Consider the following 13517-nt stretch of genomic DNA (forward strand, 5'->3'; position numbering starts at 1 on the left):
TCCTGCATGGCAGGCGAGAATTCTACCACTGAACCACCAATACTGACCAATGTTGTTTCTTGCCTTTGTGTTGTGTGGCTGCCACAAGGCTGTTACTTGCAGCTGGAAGAGTAGCAACACAAACGAGCAACTGCATTGGCCGGGAATCGGACCTGGGTTTCCCGCCTGGCAGGGGAGAATTCTACCACTGAGCCTCCAATCCTGAAACACATGTTCTCCTGCTGAAGGATTCGGATTTCTGCTTTCCAATCTGTCTCATCATGGACCACCGTTTATCCTTTTTTCATCATCTTGTTACTTATGATTTTTTTTTATTAAATATAATTATATGATCATTTGAATGAGTATTTACTGTGAAATGATTTTAATTAATGAATAAGTTAACACATTGCTTAATATAAGAATGTTCAGTGCATTTGTCTGTCTCTTTATAACTATTATCAGAAGCCACCAAACTAGGTCAGAGGTCACAGAGACCTTAAGTGGAACTGAGGGCTGAGGACTGGAATCAAATGTCTCTATTGTTATTTCTATGAGTTAATACTATCTAAAATGTCTAAAGTGATTTTGCTGTTTTTACGGTTAATTATTTTAAAGTGATTCTACTTTTTATTCAAGATAGACTTTGTATAGTAAGATTATAACTGCCTGAATGTAGATTATACAAATTTTTAACCAGTTTTGATAAAGATGGCTGAGAGTACACTCAGCCTTGAATAAGAAACAGATTATACTTTAGGTGTGTGTGTGTGTTCTATTTGATTGTTGATCCGTTTCACAGGTCTGGAGTCAGCTTCAATCAGTCTAAGGGATGTCTGACATTTATGCTTAAAGGTGCAGCAGGTGATTATCTTCAGAAACAATTTTTGTTCTGGTTGAAAGTCTCTTCATAGTCCAATAGTAATGATTACAGTAAATTATCTAAATGTGTTTATATGTATTTTTTTATCCTGGGTAAAGCATAAACCTAAAAAAATGTTCATCCAATTAAATAGAGTCGGACTATAATCTCCCATAATTCCGATAAGCAGGTCAGGCTGTCTGTCAGCAAATGTAGATTCGGACTTCTGCGCATCTGTTCACGCAGATACGCCATTAGCGTGTGTGCTTTTATATTAACTTTGGTCATTTTTGAACAATGATAGCCTTCCTATACTGTTTATCGCTACACTGAATATTCACTCTGAAATAGCATGTAAGTGTGGTTAAGTAATAAATGTAATTCCTGCATGGCGCTGGCACTAACTAACTGGCAAATGACATGAACTAGTGGGGTTGTCTGTCTGCTGTTGTGACGCGGTGCGCGCGTTCGCGATTTCAGGGGGTGTGGCTTTAAATCACAGTCCCTCGCCGCCGTCCAAAGATAATATGCTAAGCGGTTAGCATTTTGGCAGATCACCTACTGCACCTTTAAGATATTGTTCAGAATATACGCACAAACCCCACGTGGAAATTCACCTAGTCTATCTGTGTTTTAACCAATCAGGCTAGAACACCTATATGTATGACGCAGTTAATGACGTTATGTGAGAGTATAATTGTTATTGATTGGTGATTGTAAGCAGAGCGGCCTAGGAACTCATTGCGAGAGTTGAAGCTGGTTTCAGCTGATGAAACTGCAAACTATCTTCTGTAAACTTGATTTATTTATTTAAATCTCTGACTCTGGCTCTTTTTTATATACCTGACTGGTCATTCTTTGGGTTAAACTGTATACTATCCCTACAGTTTTGATGGACGCGTGGCACTTGTTTACTGGTGACACCATTGATCAATCAACAAAAAGAAATGTAGAAAGATTTAAAATATTATAGACTAGGGATGGTCTGTGGAGTAGTGGGTAGTAACGGAAAGCTGTTGGGTTCTCATTCAGACGTGAATGAAAGGCAAAATTTTGTGGTAGCTTTGTGTGGAATCCCCTTGTGAGCTGGTGCATTTTGCGGTACACCTATAACGATAGTAATAAGTATAACAGTAGTTGAGGGGTGTACCTCCTCCACCCAGAGTTAAGTACTCAGTGACGGGTGTGTAAGAGGCTTTTAGGACATTCTCGGGGATAAAACTTGGACTGGTTTTTATTTAGTAGTGGACTAAATTAACCCGAGATTGTAATTAGTTCCACCACTGCTATCTTGCTGTTTCACAGACAAAAGGGCCCGAATCCTAAGAATAGAGTGGGTCAGATTATTAGGGAAAGAAATAGTTAAATAAATAAATAAATTCTTAAATAACATCTTAATCGGTATCCATTAGATAGTAGTGGCCACAAAAGTCAGACAAGAAACCTAGAAATATTAGGGCGAGGTTGATTGATCAATGATGCACCAGGAGCAATCCCGAAAAAAATATGACCCTAACTGGATTGGACCGATCTGGACAGTATCCACATCTTGGGATGGTTTGCAGATTAATCAAGCAAAAGCTAAGCGCTGTTAGTAAGATTTCATTCTCAATTTCTTGTTGCTTTTGGTGTTAAACTCTGATATAAAAAGAAACAGATGAGAGCAGAATGCAGTAAATGGCTCAGCTAAGCTCTTAGGTTTAAAATGATTTTAGAACCGATTTTAAGATAAAAAATGCCTTTGGCAATTAATTGTCAATGAAAAGCTAAAATCTAAATATTAAGTGTCTAGTAGCCAAAAACTAAGCACAGAAACTGACAGTAACATTATGGGAGTAAAGAATAGCGTATGTTTTGTCTTAGAAGATAAGATTCTGTGTGAGTGCACTGCTATCTTGATTTAGCCCTCACCATGACTTTTGGCTGTAAAAGTAACAGAGACATGTCTGTATAAAAAATGTGCCATGTAAGTCTGTGCAAACAAGCAGCTGTATGGTTGGATTTAAATATTTTTAGTAATATATAAGTAACATAAATGGGGGTTGAAATAATACTTTGATGGATGCAGTTAACCCCTGAAAGATCTAAAACTGTTGTTGACTGTAACATCATTACTTTGAAAAAGCATGTCAACTCTGTTTTATATGTTTTAGGATGGGCTTGAGTAAAAGATTACAATAAAATTATGTTATTGAAGTTAATGTTATGTTTAATGTATGTTTAAATTGAGTAAACATACATTAACAGTTCTGGATTGCTCAAAACTCTCTTTCTCTCTCATTAGATATCAGCTATGAGCTGCTATCTGCCTGTTCCATGAAAACTGATAATCACAGTGTTCAGTTGGAAATGACATTATGTCAGAGTATAATTGTTATTGATTGGTGATTGTAAGCAGAGCAGCCTAGGAACTTATTGCGAGTGTTGAAGCTGGCTTCTGATGATGAAACTGCAAACTGTCTTAGGTAAACTTGATTTATTTATTTATTTGAATCTCTGACTCTAGCTCTTCTTCATCTATCAGACTGGTCATTCTTTTGGTTAAACTGTAAACTATCCCAACAGCTAAAACCCTGCTCATGCACCATTTGGAATCGTAAAAAACCTTTTGTCTTTTCTCCTTTCTATCCTAGAGCCATGTTCCCACTTGTATCCCGTGCTTTACAGAGCTTTGGCCCTGTCAGTGCTAGGCACACTGATTGATGCAGTAGGTCACCAAGTTTATGGACGGGGGGAAATTAGAGTGTCAGGATAGCCTATGGCAAAGTCCCACTAAAGCAAGGGCTTTGGAAGTGCATTAGCACAACAAAACAAACGATCAGAGCATCCCACATTCGTTTTCACCATGCATGTAGACTTTCCAGTTGACCCAGCAGCACCTCCCACGATTTGCTAAATCCATCCTCATGCACCATTTGGAGTCGTGAAAAGCCTTTTGTCTTTTTTCATTTCTGTACTTTTACCCACGCACTAAAAAAGCAAAATGGAGTGCTTCACGGATTTGCGTGTCATCCTTTCGCAGGGGCCATGCTAATCGTCTCTGTATCGATCCAATTTTAGTATATGTGCCACCGTAGCGAGCACAGACCAGCGGTCAGGCTCAGGGCATATGTACGCCTCGAGTCCCAGCAATGTTCCTCCAGGGTGGTGGGAACCGGAGAGCCATGTTCCCACTTGTATGCCGTGCACTACAGAGCTTTGGCCCTGTCAGTGCTAGGCACACTGATTGATGCAGTAGGTCACCAAGTTTATGGACAGGGGGAAATTAGAGTGTCAGGATAGCCTATGGCAAAGTCCCACTAAAGCAAGGGCTTTGGAAGTGCATTAGCACAACAAAACAAACGATCAAAGCATCCCACATTCGTTTTCACCATGCATGTAGACTTTCCAGTTGACCCAGCAGCACCTCCCACGATTTGCTAAACCCATCCTCATGCACCATTTGGAATCGTGAAAAGCCTTTTGTCTTTTTTCATTTCTGTACTTTTACCCACGCACTAAAACAGCAATATGGATCGCTTAACGGATTTGCGTGTCATCCTTTCGCAGGGACCATGCTAATCTTCTCTGTATCAATCCAATTTTAGTATATGTGCCACCGTAGTGAGCACTCAGGCTCAGGGCATATGTACGCCTCGAGTCCCAGCAATGTTCCTCCAAGGTGGTGGGACCTGGAGAGCCATGTTCCCACTTGTATGCCGTGCACTACAGAGCTTTGGCCCTGTCAGTGCTAGGCACACTGATTGATGCAGTAGGTCACCAAGTTTATGGACAGGGGGAAATTAGAGTGTCAGGATAGCCTATGGCAAAGTCCCACTAAAGCAAGGGCTTTGGAAGTGCATTAGCACAACAAAACAAACGATCAAAGCATCCCACATTCGTTTTCACCATGCATGTAGACTTTCCAGTTGACCCAGCAGCACCTCCCACGATTTGCTAAACCCATCCTCATGCACCATTTGGAATCGTGAAAAGCCTTTTGTCTTTTTTCATTTCTGTACTTTTACCCACGCACTAAAACAGCAATATGGATCGCTTTACGGATTTGCGTGTCATCCTTTCGCAGGGACCATGCTAATCTTCTCTGTATCAATCCAATTTTAGTATATGTGCCACCGTAGTGAGCACTCAGGCTCAGGGCATATGTACGCCTCGAGTCCCAGCAATGTTCCTCCAGGGTGGTGGGAACCGGAGAGCCATGTTCCCACTTGTATGCCGTGCACTACAGAGCTTTGGCCCTGTCAGTGCTAGGCACACTGATTGATGCAGTAGGTCACCAAGTTTATGGACGGGGAGAAATTAGAGTGTCAGGATAGCCTATGGCAATCCCACTAAAGCAAGGGCTTTGGAAGTGCATTAGCACAACAAAACAAACGATCAAAGCATCCCACATTCGTTGTCACCATGCATGTAGACTTTCCAGTTGACCCAGCAGCACCTCCCACGATTTGCTAAACCCATCGTCATGCACCATTTGGAAACGTGAAAAGCCTTTTGTCTTTTTTCATTTCAAGAGTTCACACTTAGCTGATGATTAATTATAAGCTTGTTTGGCATGCTGTCCCGGGAGAGAGCCCTGAGCTCATGAGATCCTCGAGCCCAGGGCTCCCTCCCGTTGCAAAGCGGGAGGGAGTTTGAGCTCAGGTAGATCTCGAGAACTCCCCTGCTGTAGCAAGTGAATGCTCTTGAAACTAATTACTAACTAGGAGCGTGTCTATGTTGACAATTTGGCTTGTTCAATTGACTTAATTGCATGTTTTTAGGCGGTGGGAGGAAACCGGGGAACCCGGGGGAAACCCACGTGAGCACGGGGAGAAGTGCAAAACTCCGCACAGAAATGTCTGCTAGTTTTGGTAAAGCCAGGAACCAGAGACATTCTTGCTGTGAGGCGACAGTGCTAGGCACTGGGCCACCGTGTCACCCGTCTAAGAAGGAGGCGTAGGGGAGGAAGGGGGGACTCTTCAAAACGAAGATAGCAATGGAATAAACCCCAGGGTATTTATAGTAGTTTAGGAGTCATCTGATTGGATCGTAGTGAATTGGATAATGCTGGTCAGCTGCTAGCAATCATAAGCACGTGATCCTCTCGAAATTTGTTTATACATAAACTTCACTTCAAGAGTTCACACTTAGCTGATGATTAATTATAAGCTTGTTTGGCATGCTGTCCCGGGAGAGAGCCCTGAGCTCATGAGATCCTCGAGCCCAGGGCTCCCTCCCGTTGCAAAGCGGGAGGGGAGTTTGAGCTCAGGTAGATCTCGAGAACTCCCCAAAATGCCTTTGAATAGCTCGGGACAGCAGCCGCGTATTGAAGAGCCCCCCAAAAAGCAGGTGTAACAAGCCATATCCGGCTGCTGGATATAGCGTTGATAGCTTAGGAAGAGAAGCTTCTAAGGGAGCAGAGCAAAGTAGACTGCTAGAGCCTAGGCGGGGTGAGGGCAGGGCTGGATTGACTCCGCGGGAGTCAAGGCTCAAATATATACACCCCTGCGGGGGTGGGAGCTGGGGTTAGTTTGCTCAAGCAAGAGTCAGGAACATTTGGGCGGTGGAGACTCTTGTATGAGTGGGTGGGAGGTGGCCAGGGCCTGAACTCCGGCAGGAGTTGAAGCTCTTTTTAGTCGCCCCTGCGGGAGCTAGAGCTGAGGATTGAGGGCCTAAGCGGAAGGAAGAACATAGCGAAAGAGTGACGCTGAAAGAAAGACAGTTAGCGGAGAACTCAACGCTGGAAAAGAATTTGAGGAAATAGGAGGGTAAGGAGATAAGGGGGAAGATCAGAGAAGGGTAAAAGTAGCGGAAGCACTCACGCTGTAAGGAAGAAAGAAGGGGCAAATAATTGCCAGGCGGAGAATCTCGACGCCAGAAAGAAGAAAAGGAGAATATAGGAGTATATATGCATATATAAATATATATGAATATATATGGTTATTACATAGTAAGGGCCGGGCATGGGCGGTGATTGACTCTTGCGAGAGTCGAAGCTCGGAGCGACCCCTGCGGGGGTCAGAGCTGCTGTGGGCATTTCTCCTGCTGAAGTCTGGGAAAGGGAGGGGGCGGTGGAGACTGCAGCAGGAGGTGGCCGGGGCGGGACTCTTGCGAGAGTCGAAGCTCGTTTTAGTCACTCCTGCGGGAGTTAGAGCTGAGGATTGATGGCCTATGAGAAAGGAAGAAAAGAGAGGGCGGAGGAACTCGACGCCAAAGAAAGAAAAGGAGAGAGGGAATAACCTGCGTGCGTGAGCATGCACGTGCGTCTATTCCTGTTTCGGCATGTGCATGCACACGCATCGGAACAGGTATACATCGGATGCATGCGCATAACATGCGCGTACATACCATTTCTAATGGCCTGGGTGGGGCGGCGCAAATGGTGACTCTTGCGAGAGTCGAAGCTCAGCGCGACCCCTGCGGGGGTCAGAGCTATGGGGGGGGGGGCAGTAAGAGTCGGGAAGAGGGAGGGGGTAGTGCAGGCTCTTACTGGAGGTGGTAGTGAAGGGGTGGCCGGGGATGGGCTAGGGGTGACTCGCGAGAGTCGAAACTCGGATTGGACCCCTGCGGGGGTCGGAGCATGGTGAGGGAAAGAGCATAGTAGGTTTGAAAGGAAAGTTAAGAGCATACATGCAACCTGCACAACATGTAATGCCTCACATACTCATTTGCTTGCACGTACATATGCATACTTAGACGTACGCCCGCACCTATATACATATCCGCGTGCAAACAAGCATGTATACGTGTGCAAACGCACGCTGTATTTGCGCGAGCAATCACACACATTCCCATGCACACCCATACACAAGCACACACACACACGTACTCCAGCCTATTTAGGGTCGAGCTTGTACCCCTAGTTGGAGTTTGGAATTTAGCTGGTTAGGGCTAGCTGGGCTGTCTTGAGGTGGGATCGGCTGAGGCGAATGTAAGCTTGAAGGCATCTGAAGACCAGCGGCCTAGGGTCTGGATTTGGTGCGAGGATAGACCTTTGTGAGCTGCTGTGGTGGCTGCGCCAATTCTAAATGAGTGGCTGGAATATAATTCGGGGTAAACGCCCGAAAGGCGGAGGACTTCTTTCAGATGTTTTTGAAACCAAAAACGAGTTACTGGACGGTTAGCGTCATCAGTAAAAATGGGGCATGTGGGTCAGGCTCCTTTGCTCTCCTTGAATGGAGAAAGCTAGGAGAGTTTGGAATGGCTGTGTGGGGGAAAAATTTTAAAAATGAAAATAAAATGCCCTTTGCTTGTCTGATCTGTTTTGCTTTGCTTAATGAAAAAGGCGAGTGTTTCAGCATTCAGCAGTGTTAGATCAGATATAGTGGGGTGTATTGCGGGATTGAAATTGGATGAGAAAGCCATTTCTGAACACCTCAGGAAGCCAAAAAGCCAGGGTAAACATGGCGTCTAGTGTACGGGCTGTGTGGAGTGAGAGGTATCCTTTGCGCAGTGTGCGAATATGGAAGTTTTATGGCAATATAATTTGTGAATAGAGTGGAACAGGTGTTGGATGCTGGTCTGCTTCCAGTACCAAGAGCCGAAATTTCTGGAAAAGAAAGCGAGAGAGAGAATTAGCAATTTGATTTTTGCAAACTGGAACATGTCTAGCAGTCATAATGAATTGCTTTTTGGCTGCCGTCCAAACGAGGCATCTTAGTAAGAGCATAATTGGAAGTGCGTGCGAGCATCCTTAATTAATGCAATAAACGGTGGCTTCGTTGTCGCAATGAACGAGAATGCTAGAGGCGGACCATTCATCTCCCCATAAAAGCGCTGCTGCGACTTTGGGGTAGAGTTCGAAAGCGCAGATGATTGCTGATTTCTGGGTAGACTGAACATCTGCGGGGGCCACGTTGAAGCAAACCAGTGACCTTGGTAAAAGCTGCCGAACCTCTTGGGTTAGACCTGAAATCAGAAATCAGAAGTTAGTATCAGGGTGACAATGTAATTCAAAGCAATTTGAGAAATATGGCATCGAGGATGTGAGCCATGTGAGTGGAAATGCATCCTTTATGTAGAGTGTGATTGTATTTGAAGAGCATATAAAATGTAATGGGTTGGATGAGGGTCAGGTTCTGCAGCCAAATGTCATGGTCTTTTTATTAATGCAAGGTCTGATAGCTTGATGTCGCTACGTGCAAGGATGGTAGAGGTGAGCATTCATCTCCCCTCAGAATGGCAAATGGATGGAGAGCTGAGGATAGGGGGTATGGTTTGTCTGGTGGTCCTGGAAGTGTTTATTGAAGATCCGTTGTCAGAAATGTCCTCCTATTCATAGCAGCCAATCGGGAAGTTTGTTTTGTTGCTGTTTCACATCAAACTGACTTGCCATTATAAGCTTACATAAGACACTAGTGTATGAATAAATGAGTAACTGGTCTAGTGTAATTAGACCTCAGTGCTCTGAGTATAAATCTTTTTTTTTTTTTTTTTTTATTTATTTATTTATTTATTTTATTTTATTTATTTATTTATTTATTTATTTATTTATTTATTTTTATTATTATTTTTTTTTTATTACTAACATCAAACTCTGAACTCTATAAGACTTCAATTGCGATGTCACCACTTAGTAAAACTGTGAATGGAATGTTAGTAATTGGCTTTACTTTAATCCATGAAAAACATTTGTTGGTATCTTAACTTCATTCACAAGCGGGTCCGGCCCAAATTCGTTCATAAGACTTGCAACAAAGTCAAGAGAGAGGGCGGGACCTTCTCCAGAGAGCTTATTGGATGGTGGCGCTTTTCCTTACAGCTATTGGCTTAGAGGAGAGCCAGTCAAGCGTGCCAAAGGTGAAAGAGCCCGGCGGCCATTTTGTTGATCAAGTTCACCATTGTTTATGACTTGAGCTGTTGCTCTGCTGAACATTCCAGCAAACAAGCTGTTAAATGTTATGAGTCAGTGGACGGGCAAGAGGCAAGTATCATTGTTTACGTTAGTCTTGTTATTCAAAAGATTTAAAAATGTTTTAGTCTAAATGTTTGGTAAAGTTATATTGCAAAGCTTCCCTTCATGTGCATAGCATGTGCACCGCTAGGAAAAAGGTAATGGTTCAGTTTCATTGCAATGGCTTTGGAGTTTTGGCTGTCATTTGCTGGAGAATATGGTTGAAGACACAGCAGATGCGTTGAAGTGGAAGGTTTGATGTTTTGTTGAAGTTGTTGATGCAATTGTTGGAGTTGTTTTGAAGTAGTAATAGTAGTAGTTGTTGTTGTTGCTGCATTTGTTGTTTCTGCAGTTGTTGCTGCTGCTGCTGTAGATTGTAGCTTGTAAATTATAGCTAGTAGCTTGTAGATTATAGCTGGTAATTTGTAGATGGTAGCTGGTAGATTGTAGCTGGTAGATTGTAGCTGGTAGATGGTAGCTGCTTTGGTTGTCCATGCTGGTACAGAGTTGGTTCTTCAACGGAGCTAGCTACGGTGAAGCTGCCTCTTCAAAACGAAGATAGCAATGGAATAAACCCCAGGGTATTTATAGTAGTTTAGGAGTCATCTGATTGGATCGTAGTGAATTGGATAATGCGGGTCAGCTGCTAGCAATCATAAGCACGTGATCCTCTCGAAATTTGTTTATACATAAACTTCACTTCTGTACTTTTACCCACGCACTAAAAAAGCAATATGGAGCGCTTCACGGATTTGCGTGTCATCCTTTCGCAGGGGCCATGCTAATCTTCTCTGTATCGATCAAATTTTTGTATATGTGCCACCGTAGCGAGCACAGATCATCAGTCAGGCTCAGGGCATATGTACGCCTCGAGTCCCAGCAATGTTCCTCCAAGGTGGTGGGACCTGGAGAGCCATGTTCCCACTTGTATGCCGTGCACTACAGAGCTTTGGCCCTGTCAGTGCTAGGCACACTGATTGATGCAGTAGGTCACCAAGTTTATGGACAGGGGGAAATTAGAGTGTCAGGATAGCCTATGGCAAAGTCCCAGTAAAGCAAGGGCTTTGGAAGTGCATTGGTTGCACAACAAAGCAAACGATCAAAGCATCCCACATTCGTTTTCACCATGCATACAGACTTTCCAGTTGACCCAGCAGCACCTCCCACAATTTGCTAAACCCATCCTCATGCACCATTTGGAATCGTGAAAAGCCTTTTGTCTTTTTTCATTTCTGTACTTTTACCCACGCACTAAAACAGCAATATGGAGCACTTCACGGATTTGCGTGTCATCCTTTCGCAGGGGACATGCTAATCTTCTCTGTATCTATCCAATTTTAGTATATGTGCCACTGTAGCAAGCACGGACAAGTGGACAGGCTCAGGGCATATGTACGCCTCGAGTCCCAGCAATGTTCCTCCAAGGTGGTGGGACCTGGAGAGCCATGTTCCCACTTGTATGCCGTGCACTACAGAGCTTTGGCCCTGTCAGTGCTAGGCACACTGATTGATGCAGTAGGTCACCAAGTTTATGGACAGGGGGAAATTAGAGTGTCAGGATAGCCTATGGCAAAGTCCCAGTAAAGCAAGGGCTTTGGAAGTGCATTGGTTGCACAACAAAGCAAACGATCAAAGCATCCCACATTCGTTTTCACCATGCATGTAGACTTTCCAGTTGACCCAGCAGCACCTCCCACGATTTGCTAAACCCATCCTCATGCACCATTTGGAATCGTGAAAAGCCTTTTGTCGTTTTTCATTTCTGTACTTTTACCCACGCACTAAAACAGCAATATGGAGCGCTTCACGGATTTGCGTGTCATCCTTTCGCAGGGGCCATGCTAATCTTCTCTGTATCGATCCAATTTTAGTATATGTGCCACCGTAGCGAGCACAGACCAGCAGTCAGGCTCAGGGCATATGTACGCCTCGAGTCCCAGCAATGTTCCTTCAAGGTGGTGGGACCCGAAGAGCCATGTTCCCACTTGTATGCCGTGCACTACAGAGCTTTGGCCCTGTCAGTGCTAGGCACACTGATTGATGCAGTAGGTCACCAAGTTTATGGACAGGGGGAAATTAGAGTGTCAGGATAGCCTATGGCAAAGTCCCACTAAAGCAAGGGCTTTGGAAGTGCATTAGCACAACAAAACAAACGATCAAAGCATCCCACATTCGTTTTCACCATGCATGTAGACTTTCCAGTTGACCCAGCAGCACCTCCCACGATTTGCTAAACCCATCCTCATGCACCATTTGGAATCGTGAAAAGCCTTTTGTCTTTTTTCATTTCTGTACTTTTACCCACGCACTAAAACAGCAATATGGAGCGCTTCACGGATTTGCGTGTCATCCTTTCGCAGGGGCCATGCTTATCTTCTCTGTATCGATCCAATTTTAGTATATGTGCCACCGTAGCGAGCACAGACCAGTGGTCAGGCTCAGGGCATATGTACGCCTCGAGTCCCAGCAATGTTCCTCCAGGGTGGTGGGAACCGGAGAGCCATGTTCCCACTTGTATGCCGTGCACTACAGAGCTTTGGCCCTGTCAGTGCTAGGCACACTGATTGATGCAGTAGGTCACCAAGTTTATGGACGGGGGGGAAATTAGAGTGTCAGGATAGCCTATGGCAATCCCACTAAAGCAAGGGCTTTGGAAGTGCATTAGCACAACAAAACAAATGATCAAAGCATCCCACATTCGTTGTCACCATGCATGTAGACTTTCCAGTTGACCCAGCAGCACCTCCCACGATTTGCTAAACCCATCGTCATGCACCATTTGGAAACGTGAAAAGCCTTTTGTCTTTTTTCATTTCTGTACTTTTACCCACGCACTAAAACAGCAATATGGAGCGCTTCACGGATTTGCGTGTCATCCTTTCGCAGGGGCCATGCTAATCTTCTCTGTATCGATCCAATTTTAGTATATGTGCCACCGTAGCGAGCACGGACGAGTGGACAGGCTCAGGGCATATGTACGCCTCGAGTCCCAGCAATGTTCCTCCAAGGTGGTGGGACCTGGAGAGCCATGTTCCCACTTGTATGCCGTGCACTACAGAGCTTTGGCCCTGTCAGTGCTAGGCACACTGATTGATGCAGTAGGTCACCAAGTTTATGGACAGGGGGAAATTAGAGTGTCAGGATAGCCTATGGCAAAGTCCCAGTAAAGCAAGGGCTTTGGAAGTGCATTGGTTGCACAACAAAGCAAACGATCAAAGCATCCCACATTCATTTTCACCATGCATGTAGACTTTCCAGTTGACCCAGCAGCACCTCCCACGATTTGCTAAACCCATCCTCATGCACCATTTGGAATCGTGAAAAGCCTTTTGTCTTTTTTCATTTCTGTACTTTTACCGACGCACTAAAACAGCAATATGGAGCGCTTCACGGATTTGCGTGTCATCCTTTCGCAGGGGCCATGCTAATCTTCTCTGTATCGATCCAATTTTAGTATATGTGCCACCGTAGCAAGCACAGACCAGCGGTCAGGCTCAGGGCATATGTACGCCTCGAGTCCCAGCAATGTTCCTTCAAGGTGGTGGGACCCGAAGAGCCATGTTCCCACTTGTATGCCGTGCACTACAGAGCTTTGGCCCTGTCAGTGCTAGGCACACTGATTGATGCAGTAGGTCACCAAGTTTATGGACAGGGGGAAATTAGAGTGTCAGGATAGCCTATGGCAAAGTCCCACTAAAGCAAGGGCTTTGGAAGTGCATTAGCACAACAAAACAAACGATCAAAGCATCCCACATTCGTTTTCACCATGCATGTAGACTTTCCAGTTGACCCAGCAGCACC

The 13517-nt window shown here is 44.5% G+C and overlaps 1 protein-coding gene and 9 non-coding genes across 10 annotated transcripts in view; 1 reads left to right on the forward strand and 9 right to left on the reverse strand.

Annotated features, from left to right (window-relative positions):
- LOC141381809 (uncharacterized) overlaps positions 1 to 13517 on the forward strand; it is a 705874-nt gene that overhangs the window by 365580 nt on the left and 326777 nt on the right. The window lies entirely within an intron of this gene.
- LOC137495008 (U6 spliceosomal RNA) lies at positions 3819 to 3925 on the reverse strand. Its single transcript, XR_011014952.1, has one exon. It is a non-coding gene; the product is annotated as a U6 spliceosomal RNA (small nuclear RNA).
- On the reverse strand, positions 4346 to 4452 carry LOC137495055 (U6 spliceosomal RNA). The gene has a single exon (XR_011014999.1). It is a non-coding gene; the product is annotated as a U6 spliceosomal RNA (small nuclear RNA).
- Positions 4863 to 4969, reverse strand: LOC137495046 (U6 spliceosomal RNA). The gene has a single exon (XR_011014990.1). It is a non-coding gene; the product is annotated as a U6 spliceosomal RNA (small nuclear RNA).
- LOC137495025 (U6 spliceosomal RNA) lies at positions 10445 to 10551 on the reverse strand. Its single transcript, XR_011014969.1, has one exon. It is a non-coding gene; the product is annotated as a U6 spliceosomal RNA (small nuclear RNA).
- Positions 10975 to 11081, reverse strand: LOC137494995 (U6 spliceosomal RNA). The gene has a single exon (XR_011014939.1). It is a non-coding gene; the product is annotated as a U6 spliceosomal RNA (small nuclear RNA).
- On the reverse strand, positions 11505 to 11611 carry LOC137494665 (U6 spliceosomal RNA). The gene has a single exon (XR_011014611.1). It is a non-coding gene; the product is annotated as a U6 spliceosomal RNA (small nuclear RNA).
- Positions 12032 to 12138, reverse strand: LOC137494926 (U6 spliceosomal RNA). The gene has a single exon (XR_011014870.1). It is a non-coding gene; the product is annotated as a U6 spliceosomal RNA (small nuclear RNA).
- On the reverse strand, positions 12558 to 12664 carry LOC137494664 (U6 spliceosomal RNA). The gene has a single exon (XR_011014610.1). It is a non-coding gene; the product is annotated as a U6 spliceosomal RNA (small nuclear RNA).
- Positions 13088 to 13194, reverse strand: LOC137494842 (U6 spliceosomal RNA). Its single transcript, XR_011014786.1, has one exon. It is a non-coding gene; the product is annotated as a U6 spliceosomal RNA (small nuclear RNA).

Source organism: Danio rerio, chromosome 4 (genome assembly GCF_049306965.1).
Source record: "Danio rerio strain Tuebingen ecotype United States chromosome 4, GRCz12tu, whole genome shotgun sequence".
NCBI lineage: Eukaryota > Metazoa > Chordata > Actinopteri > Cypriniformes > Danionidae > Danio > Danio rerio.